This window comes from Ursus arctos, unplaced genomic scaffold (assembly GCF_023065955.2).
Source record: "Ursus arctos isolate Adak ecotype North America unplaced genomic scaffold, UrsArc2.0 scaffold_26, whole genome shotgun sequence".
NCBI lineage: Eukaryota > Metazoa > Chordata > Mammalia > Carnivora > Ursidae > Ursus > Ursus arctos.
In genome coordinates, this window is record NW_026622941.1 from 23,940,168 (window position 1) to 23,956,075 (window position 15,908).

Genomic DNA, 15,908 nt, shown 5'->3' on the forward strand with positions numbered 1-15,908 from the left:
TGAGGGAGGCATAGCAATCCCCATTTCAAGGGTCTATACTAAAAATTATCCATAATCATCCTTAAATGACACTTTGGTAAAGGTAATAAAACATTGATTTTATAAAAGCACATTTCCAGACAAATATCTTTTATTGCATGAAATTGAACATACTGGGTTCTACTTTCCTGATGTATCAATTCTTTTTCAGAAATTATATTTTGTAATTAATTATATATGAGTGATATCATGTTCCACATATTTTTCAACTTAGAATAAAAATATAGAAGGCATATTAATCAAGATTGTGAATGAAAAAGTTTGAAGATATAGATGAAATCTAAAAATGACAGATCGAGAATTCAGAGTGATTTTAATGGCTTCAAACAATGGCTGAACCATAAAAAAGACTAAATTTAATGGGTCGGGATATGAATTTCTACATTTAGATTGAAAATAATAGCAGTTACATAAATACAGGAATGAGGAAACTTATCTCAACATAGCTCATATGAAAAAGAACAGGAAGTAATGGCCTCTTAAAAGGTTAATGCAACCTTTCATTTCTGGTGGTGTGTGAGACTAGATACATTAAACTACTCTTCTACCACAAGCTGAAATAAAAATGCTAGATAAGTTATATAAATGTGCCTTTAAAAATGATGAGGGGGGAACCTGGGCCGGAAAATGAAACTGAGAACTCAGTGAGGTGAGTGAAATGGCCAGTATGAGAACACTTGTTGAATGCAGCGAATATGAGCTTTGATTTACTTGGTCTCCTGTTGCTCTCTCCACAGCCCAGAGCCTATGGTAGGGGAAAAAAAAAGTTTAATAGATGTCTCCACATCAGCCTGGAACCCCCTAATGGCACTTTCATAGTGTAGCATTGAACTAGAACTAACTTTTTCCCTGATCTCCTCCCAATCCCCAGCAACTCTAAGGAGACCTGCCTATCTGATATTTCATAACCAATAACTAGCGTTCATGCAGGTTTGCAGTCCTAATTTAGACCTACCTGGGTGGTTCAAAAAAGACAATCTATAGTTGTAAAGTGGTTTTTACATAGTAGCTCAAGGTAGAAGCTAGTGCAGATTCCTTCTGGAGGAATCTTTCTTCCACCCAGGCCTCAAAGAGTTCGAAAAATATAATTGCAAGAAATTTTAGCTCACAGTCAGAATTATGAAACAGACAAGTCAACAAAGCATCATGAATCGAACCAGCCAGAGTAGTAGATAATAGAATTAGACATGGAGTAATCACAAATATAGTTATCAGAGAATGTAAAGTAACTTTGTTTTAAAGAAATAGGAATGTTAAAAATGTGAGTGAATAGCAAGTGAATATAAAAATGACAAAGGAGGTCTGAAAAAACTAAATAGAGCTTTGAGAAATTAAATATATAATTGGATTTTAAAAATCAGCACACAGGCTTAATGGTAAATTAGGCCTAGCCAAAGAAAGAATTATTGAACTGGAGGACAGTTCTGAGCTTTCTGACTGACCCACAGTAAGAAACTCATTGATTGACATGTGTGTACATGTGATACCTGTGTATAATTTAAGCCAGAGTTTCAAGAAATTGATTGTATCCTCCTAAGGGTAATGTTCTCTATTATTTTTCCTTTCTAATTTGCTCTTTTTCATTTAAAATCAAAAGTTGAATCCAACCCAGGAAATTTTATAAATCATGGTGGGTCGTGACCACAGTTTTGAAGAAAACTGATTTTAATAAATTTGAAAATACACATACCCTACAACCTAGCATATATCCACCAGTGTTCAGAGTACTTTATGTGGCTCACCCCAGAAAACCTGGAAGAAACCAAAACATCAGTTGTAGAAAACATAACTATGGTGTGCTTTATACATACAGTGGATTACTGTAGGACTAAGGTGAGAACTGAATGTGATGGACCACTAGTAAATACAGCATGGGCACCACCACAGCAGAGTGCATGCTGCCTGCAAACAGCCCGCCTTAGCCCATACCTGTGCATAGGAATTCTTTTTGCAGCTTTGAAAATGACTGGATCACCCATCCAAGCAGCAATAAAATATTGAATAGAAAAAGCAAGGCGCAAAAGATTATATGGGGTATGATTCCATTTATATGAAGTTCAGAAATTTGGGCAAACTAAACACTATATCATTTAGGTATAAATGATTATTTTTCTAAAGGCAAGAGTACACACAGAATTTAGGGGAGTTTTAACCTCTAAGTGGGACGTGAGGGAGTGGGTTAGGAAGAGTCAAAAGGGCCTTCAGAGATATTAGTAATTTTTTTTTCATAAAACTAGTTGTGGGTACAACTAGAATTCCCTTGGAATTCTTTATACTTTGTATCTATTAAGCATTTAATGAAAGTAATTTAATAAAAAAGCCAAGGCAGAATCAACACAGGTAATAAATCTTTTATGCTGATCAGACCGTCTTTAGAAAGTCATTTTTAGTTTTGGGTACCAAATATCAAGGACATTAACAAATTGGAATATGTCCAGAGGAAAATATGCAGAGTGAAAATATAAACCTGGTCTTGAGCCTTTCATTTTTCAGATGCAGAGCATGTGAATTTTGAGCATGGGGCAGTTTTGGTTTTCCCAAGCCTGTTGGTTAGTATATGTGGAACGTGAACTCTGCGCTGTAAGTCTTAGGGCTGCACTTTTGTCGCACCATGCAGAAATGAGTTCTAAAAAATTTCTACAATTCTTCTATAGTTTGGTAAAGGTTTTGTGTTTTTCTGTCAAATGCTGCAACTGTAGGCCTTATGTGGCATGTCGTAATATACCAAACAGCAGCTCGGGAATGGGATCTTTCATTGCTGGGTTCAGACAAGCCCTGTGCTTTCTGTAGCTCCTGAAGACATCTTTAAATTCGGTAGTATCCATCGAAAGGAGACACATCTGGGTAATTTTGTTTGGTGCCTTTTGGAGGAGAGGAAGATTCAGTCCTAGCATTGCTCGGTCTTTGGCTGTGCAGGGAGCCAGTTTGTCTGACCAGGGCCTTAGTTGGACATAGACATGGAAGCCTGGGCAGATGGTAGCCTTTATCTAGGTAATGATCACTTGAGGTAAAGGTATAAATTAGCAATTACTGACGATCTGCAATGTGCCAGCTGTTGTTAGGCATTTTTTTTTAAGACTTAATTTTTTTAGAGCAGTTGTAAGTTTGCAGCAAAATTAAGAGGAAGTTACCAAGATCTTCCATGTACCCCACACATGCATATCCTTCCCCATTATCAGCATTTTCCACCAGAGTGGTACATTCGTTACAATTAATGAACCTACACTGACATATCATTATCACCCAAAGTCCATAGTTTACACTACTGTTCACTTTTGGTGTTGTACATTCTATGTGTTTGGACAAATGTACAATGATATGTATCCACCATTAGAGTCTAGAGTTGCACTGGCCTAAAAATTCTCTATGTTCTGCCTATTCATTCCTCCCTCTCTTTCAACCCATGGCAACCACTTACTGTCTCCGTAGTTTTGCCTTTTCTTGAATGAATGTCATATAGTTGGAATCATACAGTATGTAGCCTCTTCAGATTGGCTTCTCTTTCACTTAGTCATATGCATTCATCTTTCCTCCATGTCTTTTCATGGTTGACAGCTCATTTTTAGCTCTGAATAATACTCCATTGTCTGGATGTACCACAGTTTGTTTATTCACCTACAGAAAGACATCTTCCGTGCTACCAAGTTTTGGGAGTTATAAATAAAGTTGCTGTAGACATCCACATGCAGGTTTCTGTGTGGACGTAAGTTTTCAACTCCTTTGTTTGGATAAATACCAAGGTGCACAATCACTGGATCCTATGGAAGGAGTATGTGTACTACATTCCAGAGTGTCTTCCAAAGTGACTATCATTTTGCATTCTCACCTGCAGTGAATGAGAGTTCCTGTTCCATTTGGTGTTGTCAGTGTTCCAGATTTTGGGCATTCTAATAGGTGTGTAGTAGTATCTCATTGTTTTAATTTGCATTTCTGTAATGATACATGATGTAGAGCATCTTTTCGTTTATTTCTTAGGCATTGTCATATAAAAATACTCTATTCCATTGGGAAGGAAGTGGTCTTATCCCATCTTACGGATGTGAAACTCAGGGAAGGGTGGCTAAAATCAGTATTTGAAGGAGAGAAGGCCTTCCTGTCAAGAGAGCAAGCTGCAGAGTCCTGGCTAGAGGCAGTGTTACGGCGTGTTTAGGAGCATAGGCTGTGGTAGACAGGGCCAGGTTCATATACAAAATCTGCCATTTGTTAGCAGGGTGAGCTGGGTCGTAAGTTATTTGTCTTATCAGGAAATGAGAAAAATACTTACTTCATGGGATTGTTATGAGAAGTAAATGAATTAGTATGTATAAAGTACTTAAAACAGTGGCTTGGCACATAGAAAGTGGTATAAAATGAAGTGTTCAGAGAATTTTTTTCCCTGACTGTAGGTCTAGCAAGCAATTCTCCTGGTCTCTGTGACCCTGTAGCAGAGCCTGCCCTTAGTCTTAAAGAAGTGAGAAAGTTATGTCCAGTCTGGTTTCCCCAGCATCCCACCCAGAGGTGGGAGTGGCCTTGATGATTTACATTCATCAGTTCATCTTCCAGGATCCTTCATCTTCCAGGGACATAGAGATGTTGCTTATGGTGCATTTATTAAAAGATGTAACAGGTACACTTACTCCCAAGGGCTTTGCTGTACAGATGAGGAATTGAGGCTCAGGGAGTTATGGTGTCCCAAATGTACATCGTAGCAGAGCTCAGATTAGGGTGTTTGCTGCACTACCTCTAGAATGTGTGGAGGGCAGGACTGCTCTTCTCCCTGGAGCCTTGACCTCATAGTGTGGATGACTTCACATTTCTTGGGTTGCCTGGACCATTGAGATTGTGGGTTCTGTGTCCCTTTTGGGGCCTGTGATGTGTAGGCCGTTGCTAGATTCCATCATGTCAGCACTGCTTGCCTCTTCTGTTAGCACATCGGCTGACTGCTCCTCTTAACCCAGTTTCTCTCTGTACGTGCAGACATTAGACTTCCATTGGCTTCCTCCGTGTGTTTCCCTCACATTTGACCTATCATTTCCCTTTGTCATTGGCTTTTCACAACCCTGACCAAGTTCCTATTTGTTTATTTCTCCCCCTCTCCTCTTCTGCCACTTCTGTTTGCTTTAATCATTTTCCCTTTTTTAATCCTGTTTTCTCCCTTATTTATCCCCACACACTGGCTCTTGTATGTTTCTGCCATTTTTCCTGTATCTGGGGTCCAGAATGGACTCTTGATTTTTAGAGTCATTGCTAGACAGCAAAGGGTATGAACTGGAATGTCATATGAGCTGACCAAAATCCATACGTCATGGGAACTATGCAGTTTTGCCTCCTCACTTCGTTTTGATTAACCTGGAGCCAAATTGAGCATTATTATCACAGCATTACGGTCAGTATCATAAGGTTTCAGCAAGGGAAAAGAAGATACCAAACCTGTGGGGATTATAATTCCAGAAATCATCCAAGGACTTCCCTTCCTTAAGGTACTAAGACAGGAAATGATAAGGTCTCAGAAATAGGTAAAGTATAATAATTACAAGTGCCTGGCTTAAATAGTGTTTAAACATAAAAATACTCTTTCTTTAACTTAAGGTAGCCTTATTGCTTATACTCTTCTTTGAACTGAAATGAAGACATTTATTCAAGATCAACATACATTATGAAACAGTTCAATTTAGGAATTTAGATAATTGTTTAAAACATACTTGACCATGCTGAAATGTTACATGGTAATTGTCGATTTCAATAGCAGGATATTCCTTGCCCTCTATGTTTTTTGCTTTTTTTTTTTAAATATATGCTAAAAATTTTCTATAAACTCCTATTTTAAAGGGAGAAATGAAAATCATTGTAACTTGAAATTAATTAGTGTTATTTTTAAAATGAATCCATCACATTTAAAAAATACCCTTCTTATGGTAGAGTTTTAAAAAATTAGTTCTGACACCAATAAAAGGAAAATGGGAGAAAGTTCAACCTTCCGGTCAGAACTGTGAGATCTTTAAAAGCAATCTTGGGATTTTACTTGTTGTCTGATAGCAGTATTGAACAGATGGTAAATTGACAGAAATAAAGCTGGATAATCAAATCTGATAAGCTATGAAGAGGTTAACTAGAGAACTATGGAAATTTTGTAAAAAATTTCCAGGGTGACTGGGGAGTGGTAGCTTAAAATCATTGTTTGGTATTTCATTTGTGTTAATACAAAAAACAAAGCCACAAGTTCGCTTTTTAATTAAATTTTTTTTTCTTTCATTTAAAAAATAGTACTCCTACCTCCCAATCAATTCCTTGTAGGTGGTGAAGGAAAGAGAAATTTGTATCAGCTAGCTGCCTATATGCCACCTCAGGAAATAGCATGTCAAATTCCTGCTTTATCAAGACCCTCCTGCTGGCGTTTCTCCCATCCTCATTTAGTGAATTTGCCAGATTCTGTGCTGGGTGCTGGGACTATAAAGAAGAAATGAAACAGGAGTCCATGGTACAGTAGGGGAGTGGGTCCAACGAATAATACAAAACATTCTGGAAGTCTCCAATCCTTTTAACATGTTTAAAGAACTATCTGCTGAAGGACTGGCCACAGCTTCACCAGTGTCATTACCTTTGTAGTTCATTTAAATGAAAGACCAGTTAACTTATTTGATTTTTTTCTGGTCTTAGAAAACAGCTCTTTCACAGGTATACCTATCCCACCTAAATTCTTCTGAAAAATCACTGTGCGTCTAAAAGAGCCTTGTACTTTCTAAGCAACAGTAAAGACAGCTTTGCAGAAGGAGCCCACTTCCTTTTCTGTTCTTCAGGTCTTTTTCCCTCTGAACATTTCCATGAGTTTGATGTTTTCTCTTCAACTCTGGGCCATGTGCGCTGTCCTAATCACTGGGCCACACCAAGATCATGCTGTTTCTTTCTAAGTGCTTGCTTAATGTAACCATTTAATACGTCCCAGTGTCACATTTATCTGATGCATGTTCTACAGGGAAACATAACTTCTATTAATGTTTGTTATGTTATGTTTGTTCTTTAACCTGTATGCATTTAACAATGGTTTTTTTGGCCAACTCAAAGTGGAGTAATAGATCTTCAGTAAAAACACCTAGATAATTTGATGAATGCTTACCAAACTCTGCATTTGATCTGAAAACAACTCTGGTGTGTGGGTTAAGTGTTAGCTAAGGGAAGGAGACCCTATCCAAGCAACCCTTGGACAGCTTGTGTAGCAAAGCTTATGAAATGCATTTTTCAAACTTGTCTAAGCAAAAGTGATTGCTTGGCTATTTCAAAAATAATTGATCATATCCTTTGTCTTATCCTTCTCCTTTGTCACTCTTCTGATTTCCTGTGTGACATTACTAACAAATCAGGCTAACAAGGATGAATTTCAATTCCTACGGCTTATGGATCAGTTTATTAGGCCAGAAAGGGAAGGTGCAGTAAAGAATGTGAACACTTACTAGGAGCAGCATGGGTTATGTGAACTAACCTCAGATGGAAGTCTGGTAGAAAAAAGCAGGATCTTTCAAATCAAGTACTCCTGAATTCAAATCTGGGCTCTCCCATTTACTAGCCATGTGATCCTGGAAAGGTACCAAATCTTTCTGAGATTTTAGTGTCTTCATCTACAAAATGGGAATTGTCAGGATTTACCTTCACAGGGTAGTGGATAGCTTCTAATTATGCATAGAGTATTGCCTGGCACTTATTTTCTGAGTGGCTACTATAACATCTGTAAAAGGCAGGAACTTGGTTCAGATCAGGTCACCTAATCTTTCTGAGCCTCAGCTTTGTCATCTGTATAATGGGAATTTCAACATATTAACATGAAAAAGTTCAAAAACTTTGCAGTCATATGCAAGTATAATGACTTATTTTACAAAGGCCTCCTGAATATCCACCAGGATATGAACTCTACTGTAGCTTTTTTCCAAGTCTTTTTGATGCTTCCAAAACATTCACTTGGTATTACTATTACTACATATTAGTTATGCCACACAAATACTGCAGAATTACTGGAAAGAAACCCATATCTTATTCACATTTATAATCACTACTATATTTTAAATATATTAAGAGTTTGGTAAATGTTTATTATATAAATAATTATTTTTTGTTATTATCATTGCGCTCTGCTTTGGAAACTAATACAGCTAATAACATCATAATCGATTTATTTATACCTTTATTGTTTGTGTAATCATTTTATTTTAACATTTGATATGGAATATATAAAACCTAAGATACCTTTCTTACTAACATTGCATATTTCTTTTTGTACAACTGAATCATATTCACAGATGTAGGATGGCTGTGAGTTTTGGTGTCAAAGAAGGAAAAAAACTTTGAATGTTCCTACCTTTTCTTTTATTAGAAAAACTAAAAATTCAGGAGAATTTCAAATTTGCATAATATTTATGGTTTTAATTTATTTTGTATATACAAAGAGATATCACTTATGAAAATGTGCTATTGCATTCTATTTATAGTTGAATATTTATTTATAGTTGAATATTTAAAAGGATTTTCTCTTTTTGATACAAAGAAATGTGCTTTTTTAACTTTTCAGGCGTCTTGAAATCACAGAAGAAAGAGTAGCTTCCTCCAAACCTTTAGACTTTTTCTTATATGACCTATAAGACTTGAACAACTAGAACAATAAGCTCTTTTCTGATTTCTACTGTAATAAAAATGCCACTGTTGTCCATTGATTATCCATCTGCTGGGCCTAGTTTAGAGGAAGGGAATATACCCAACAATCAGCAGTCACTAAGAGATACCTACAGCAAATAAAAGGCTTGCATGCTTTGTTTCATTTATTTAAAAAAAAAAAAAAAAGGAAAAAGGCAGTTCTTGAAAACTGGAATTTATTTTGCTCTGTAGTTGTTCTTACTCTATTTTGGTTTTGTTCAGTGTATAGGAATTGCAATGACTTGATACTGTGTTCATTTGCATCAATAACTTCTATTTGCATTCTTATAAACTAATTTAAATAAAGTCTGTGTATGTGACAATAGATACATATTAGTTATCTGTTGCTGCATAACAAATTGCCCTGAACCTAGGGACTTAAAACAATCAATGTTTTGTTTTGTTTTATTTTGCTTTGTTTTGTTTTATCTCACCTAATTTCTTTGGATCAGGAATCCAGGAATGTCCTAGGTGGGTGGCTGTAGCTCAGAATCTTACATAAGATTGAAGTCCAGGTGTCATCCCATGTTATAAGTAGTCTATGTGAAGGCTTGATTGGGGCTGGAAGAGCCACTTCCGAGGTAGTTTGCTCACATGCCTGGCAAGTTTGAACTGGTTGTTGGCAGGAGACCTGTTTCTTACCACGTGGACCTCTCCATAGGGCTGTTTGACCATCTGTAATAACATGAGCAAATGATCAGAGAGCAGGATAGAAGCTGCATTGTCTTTTATGATCTAGCCTGGAAGTCACACATCATATCCATTGATAACCTTGCTGGCTATACAAGTTAACTCTGCTCATAGTGGGAGGAGAACACACAAGGGTACGAAGACGAGGAGGCAAGGATCTTTGCGGTCTATATTGGAGGCTGGCTACCAAACTAGAATGTCTAATCTAATGTGCGCAAGTGTCCAGTGAATGTTCAGATAACCTAAATTTTAATTTTATAAAAAAAAATATAATTATTGGAGTGTAGAGGTTTTCAGTTTTCACATCTTTTATCCCAAATTGCACATGTTGACATACATTGATTATTGGTCCATTTCAGCGGAATACAGATAGCAGTGCAAAATCTCCCTGCCCTCAAGGAAAGGCAAATCTTTCATTGTAATTATGCCAAGTGTTCCAACAGAGGTACAGACTGAAGATGATGAGGTCAGTTGTTGAAGAACAGGAGCTCTGAAGTCAGTTTGCCTGAGTTCAATTTCTGGCCCCCTTATTTATTAGCTATATGACCTTGGGCCACTTATTTAACCTTTCTATTCTACAGTTCCCTTTTTTGATTATTCCCTTTTATTAGCTTACCTTCCTCATAGGGTTGTAGGGATTTAGGAAACAGTACCAGAGAATATTATTAACCAGCCACTTGAGATTTCCTGGAAAGATCAGTTTGGATGAAGGAAAGTTTCCAGGGAATGTGAATCATTTGAGTTGTCTCTGGGAGGGTAAGTTGGAGTTTGGTCAGCACAGGAAGTTGGTGGAACCTGGGCACCAACATGAAGGAGAGTTAGAGGCTGAGGAGCGGAGGCAGTGGGCTTGAGACTGGGGCATGTCACGTGGTAGCTTCAAAAGAATGACTAGAAATAAGTTTAGACAGTTGGCGTGCAAGGATGTGAAAGTCTCAGGTGGAGCCCCAGTACATTGTAAATGTTCTGAGATTATCTCAGTTTAAATCACAAATTTCTTACTGCCTTTACAACTCTTACAGTTGCTAGATCTTATGTCTATATTTATGGTTAGAAAATATTGTCACTACAGTTACAGACAAAAAAAAAGAAGTTTGAACTTTTTTTGTAGAGGCTTTTAAAAACAGTAGAATGATAGAATTTGCTCTTTTTGTGTTTTTCTGTTAAGAGGTTTGGGCAATGAGTTGAATAGTTAGGATGGTAATAGTAATCAGTAGGGAGAGGACTGAAGCCTCACAGGAGACTAGAAAGGTGACTACAAGTATACAAGAGCCTGAGACCCTTGCTTGTTGTCAGTTTTGGCATTTCCCACAGGCATCCCAAGCACGTTCCCAGAACACTGGCAAGACTAGGACACTGCCCAGCCCATTCCAAAGAACCTCGACTCATCCAGAATTTTGCAATTATAAAAATCTAAAAGGGAGAGATTTTAATGTTAAGCATATATGTAAGTATCATTTTGAATTATACTTAAGGAAATAGACAAAATAATCTTGGCCTTTAAATGTCTGGCTCTAGTATTGATAACCTTATTTTATGGATAAAAGAAGATAACGATTATGTCAATTTTAGAAACTCCTCAACTGCCCACTTCCCACTTTCAAAAGATTTTTTTGAAAGTAAAACTGAAAAGAAAGATGAGACTTTAAAGAAGAAAAGACGGGTAAGAAATGAGATTTTTGATGTAAATAAATAAGAATCCCTTTGCCAAAGAGCTGGATTCCAGATGGCTTCTAGGCCCAAGGGTGGGAATTAGGGTGCTTAGTCTATTTAGCCTTTCTCACATGGTTTTTAAGTCATCTTCCAGTACTCTCTCCCAGGGGGGCTGACTCTTCATTGCTTTTCGGATGACATGCTCCATGAGCAGGCTCTTTTACCAAGACGCGTGAGCCTCAAATATGTGTCTTTAGCTTCTTTAGGAGGTAGGTAGGTCTAGTTGAAGCTAGAAGGCTCTAACCCATCTGACATAAAATGATGAAACAGGAACTCTGTGATATCTAGTTTGCTTAAAGCTTATTTATTTTCATGAGGAAGAATTTTAATGTGACTGCTGCCCACTTCTTCTTTTAAAAGTTGGAAGCATATACTAATGCACCTTTGCGCTGCAGCCATAACACTATGTAAAAAATAATCTAGAAATGGGTAGTGTTTTTATACAACTATTAAGTTATCTGAAATGTTAGTCTACTAACCACACTGAGAGACAATGTCTCCATTCAGGGATATAGTAGCCTTGCAGGGAGAGCTCAGCTACGGAAGGGAAAATTTTGGAGTGACTTGCCCCTTCCTCAGTTGTGTTTGAAATTTATATGTTTTCTGATAGCTTGTATCAGATTTGGGCTCTTTCTCTTTACACTATGTCTAATGTGATAGTTCATATTATTTCATAACCAAAATTTTAAGGATTGTAACTTTTCTGATGGTATTTTCTATTCATAATAAAAGTAGTTTAGTGTCTTAGTGTGAAAAAAAAATAGTTGATAGAAGATGGTCCTGTTACTAAAGTAAACCTTTCTATAAATAAATGCAGAAACATCTGTTAAGGGCATAGTCTGAATGTGGCAGACATCTGAATTGCGTCAATTCCCGCCTTGTGGCCAAGATTTCTTTCTTAGGCTTTCTTTATAACTAATGGCAGAGTTTCACATTCTCACAGCATTAGGCAATAGAATGGTCAAAAGAACTGGTGCCAAGTTACCCTCTTTCTTGGGTTAGCTAGTGGTAATAATTTATACTCACCAAGGAAAAGTGTGGCATGTTTTTGTTTTTATTTTGAAGACTGAAAATCTGAGATCTCTCCTTCAACGTTTACTTTTAGGCCCTAGCTTTAGGCAGTTTTCCAAATGTCTAACTGCTAAACTGCTTTCAAGAAATTATTGCGGTATCTCAGGAAGCTTTGGTCAGGAGAAAAAGGTGGCACGCAGCCTTTCCTAGAACACCCATCAAATGACCTTTTTCAGAAACAACTGAGATTCTTCTTTCAATGGCAGAAAAATGCCAATTGAAACCAAACAGAAAACAAACTTACCCCACAAGTATTGTAGTTCAAACAAGTAAGGGGGGAGGTCAGAGAGGGGCTGAAAAATTCTGCTTGGGAAGACTTTTGAAGCTAAAACTTGTATTTTGCTCTTTGAGGATTATAAGTTAAAATGGGGCGGCTTAGCGTTTTTAAGATAAAAATTAGCCAGGACTGTAAGAACACTATGTACCTTTTCAGGTGCCTGTGTACCTCTTCCTAGAATACCTGTCTGGTGCTCTACTCTTCCTCAAGACTACCTCAACACTCCTCCCACTTGGGGACTCCAGCGCCGCCGTAAGGTGAGTCTGCAAATTTGTACTCCTTGCATATATCCTAGAAGAGTATCATTTAAAGTGACATTTTAAAAACAACTTTTCAAAATTTTGGGAGACTTTGAGAGGTTGTGTTCACTGGTGAACTCTTAAGAATCATCATCTGTAAGCCCTATATTTAGATAAGTATAAAGTTAAATTAGCAACAGTATAATATAAACCCTAGGTTCAAATTTGGGTTGACACTAATAGCATTGAATTTGAAGCAAATTTTTGCAAATTAGTATGTCACCACTCTTAGGTTTCCTGAGCCTTATTCTACTCATGCTTTAAATTGGCAGCCTCTTGTTTGATTGATTGATTAAGTTTTCACTTTAATTCCAGTTAGTTAGCATACAGTGTTATATTAGTTTCTGGGGTACAATATGGTAATTCAACACTTCCATACATCACCTATGCTCTTCAAAACAAGTATACTCCTTAATCCCCATCACCTATTCAACCCATCTCCACCTCCCTCCCCTCTGGTAGCCATCAGTTCTCTATAATTAAGAGTTTGTTTCTTGCTTTGTCTCTCTTTTTTCCCTTTGCTTGTTTGTTTTGTTTCTTAAATTCCACATATGAGTGAAATCAGATGGTATTTGTCTATCTCTGACTTATTTCACTTAGCATTACACTCTCTTGCTCCATCCATGCTGTTGCAAATGGCAAGATTTCATTCTTTTTTATGGCTGAATAATATTCTATTATATTAGAATATATATGTACCATACCTTCTTTATCCATTCATCAATCGATGGATAGCAGCCTCTTTTAAAGCAGAAAAGTATTTCTAACGGTGAAAATTGGAAGGTCTGAAATAGCTTATAGTTTGATAGGTCTGAAATAGCTTACAGTTTGAGCTTCCATCCCTTAAATAGTGTAATTGGCTTCATTAAGTAAAGGGGGTCACAGAGTCTCTTGAGGTGGGAATATACAACTGAATTAATTTTCACTTGCTTTTTGTACGCTTGATGTGTATCCTGTCTTGAACTCTAAAGTGACTCATTGGTCTCAGAAGGGAAAATAATTTGACCTTGTTTGTAGTATGTGAATCACTTCTGAATAAACTGTTCACATTTTACAGGTGAATAAACTCTGTAAGGGCACCAACCAGCACGCTGTCTTGTAAATTCCTTAGTTCCTCATTTGCAAAAGTTATGTGCTTGCATTTTTGCCTCAACGATGATTTTTGAAGGCTTTACATAAATTAATTCCCCCCTGAAATAAAAAGTATAACCTTAGAGCCTTGTAGTAATTGCTAAACTATGTGGAGGGAAATGGATTCCTAAAACCACAAGTCCGTATCCTCGCTGGTTCAGTTTTCTTCCTATAGACTCTGTTGCACTGCTGGTGGCAGTAGCAAAATCCATGACTAGAAGGCCCCAAGTGTTGAAGGTGAAAGATAGTCTGATTCTAATAGAGCAATTTTGTTATATCCATGTCAGAGCTGAAGAATTCTAGTTAAGCCCTGTTATTTGCAATATAGTCTAAAGAAGAAAGGTATAAGGAACAAAATGTATTATATAGTCCCACTTACCACAGTTCTCTCCATAATTGTGTCGTCACTTAAATTTTAGATGTAGCTTTCATCACTGATAAAGCTATTCTGTAAATCTTTTCTTTATATTAATTATTTTCTATTTTGGAGGAATTATGTAAAAGTTATACCAAGAGGAATTCAGATTTAATGTCTAGAGATTGTATACACTTGGGTTTGAATGTTTCAGTTGTTTTGTTTCTTTTAGAACACGGGTAGTTATCCCCTCATACAGGTAGGAGATGTAGGAGTTGCTTGGAGTTTGCTGCTAAAGAGTTAATCTTTTGCTATTTCTTCTCAAATGTTTAGTATGCTAAAAATTAACAGCCTTTGATTCTTGGCTTCAAGTGCATAGAGACTTCCTTAGCTTACTGCCTTGTTTTCCGTTTTTAAATGGAGTTTTGTCTGTTTTAAATAAATGAACCGTTCCTGGATGTGATAGAATTATACAGAAAACTGTTTTGCTCTTGCTGGCTTCTGAAATAATCCAGTTTACTCATTGAAAGAGGATATGTGAGTTCCCTAAACCTTTTTGAGTGAAGCATCTAATTTCAGTCATGTTAACTTCAATAGCAACAAAACCAGCTTTGAATTCTCAGTATTGCTACACTGTAAAACTACCTTATTTTTTTTATGGAGCAGCTTTAAATTTTTAATATCTTACAGTCAGAATATTTCTACTAAATTACATTTTCTCCACAGTGATGCAGTTTTTCCTGAGCCATTATTCTTTTAGAGAATGATAGAGAATAATTCACATTTTATTTATCACAAGGCTTCTTTTCCTAGATTTGTAAATTTGAGGCTGTGTGGGAACAAACTTTAAAGCTCCTGTTTTATGTTAAAAAGACAGATTACATAAAACAAAATAAGGTTTTGCAGATAATTTATTTGCTTCTCTCTTTGGAATAGGACTGCATTCTTCTCCCATCCCCCTTTTCTGGTACTTTCCTGTAAAAGGTACTAAATAGAGGGAAAAGAGTGATAAACAGGACTTAGCCCTACAATCTTCTTTCAAAACTGCCTTGTAAGTAATTTCCCGTAGTTTCTGTAATGAAACTTATCATGGTAGTATATTGTGCTTCTGGTAGTGGGGAGTAGTTTCAAAATACTCTCAGCATTTCATATTTTAAGCTCTGTGTGTGTGTGTGTTCGTGTTTCAGGTTAGGTTTTCTGCCCCATGTAGATTTAGTGGAATTTATTTTTTATAAGCTTATACTTGGTTTTAATGGTTTAGATGGGAGCATTTCTAAATAAAACTGGTAAAGAGATGTTTATTGTTGTTATAGGTAATTTGTGCACACAGATTTTAGGAGGCTCGAAATGATCTTTTGGCAGAAAAACTTGGTAGAAGAAGGGGGGACATTTTCTGTAATTTAAGTTGTCATAGTAACCTGCATCAAACCCATACTTGGAATCCAGGCTTGAAGAATTTCAGTGACAATAAACATTCCAATTGCATTCATCTTTTTTTTTCCCCTCTGAGAAAGGAGTCATCAATTGTGATCTAATTATTTCATTTCTGTTTTTAGAAGATGAGTAGCAGCTTGCATTTTTTAGCACTTTGAAGTTTCCCTGGCAGAGTAAAAATGAAAAGTTAACTTGTTTATATTTGAACTTGGCATTTTCTGATAATGTATCTCAAACTATGTCA

General features: G+C 36.7%; 1 protein-coding gene across 4 annotated transcripts in view; it reads left to right on the top strand.

The window, feature by feature from the left end:
- RASSF8 (Ras association domain family member 8) overlaps positions 1–15,908 on the top strand; it is a 117,148-nt gene that overhangs the window by 25,609 nt on the left and 75,631 nt on the right. For 2 of the 4 annotated variants that reach the window (XM_026502236.4, XM_057318918.1), the window contains exon 2: positions 12,602–12,702. The exons of 1 other annotated variant lie outside the window; for it this stretch is intronic. The gene's annotated coding sequence lies outside the window, so the exon portion shown is untranslated. Of the gene's footprint in view, positions 1–12,601; positions 12,703–15,082; positions 15,282–15,908 lie in introns of those variants that run through there. One more of the 4 variants, XM_057318920.1, reaches the window with a different exon arrangement.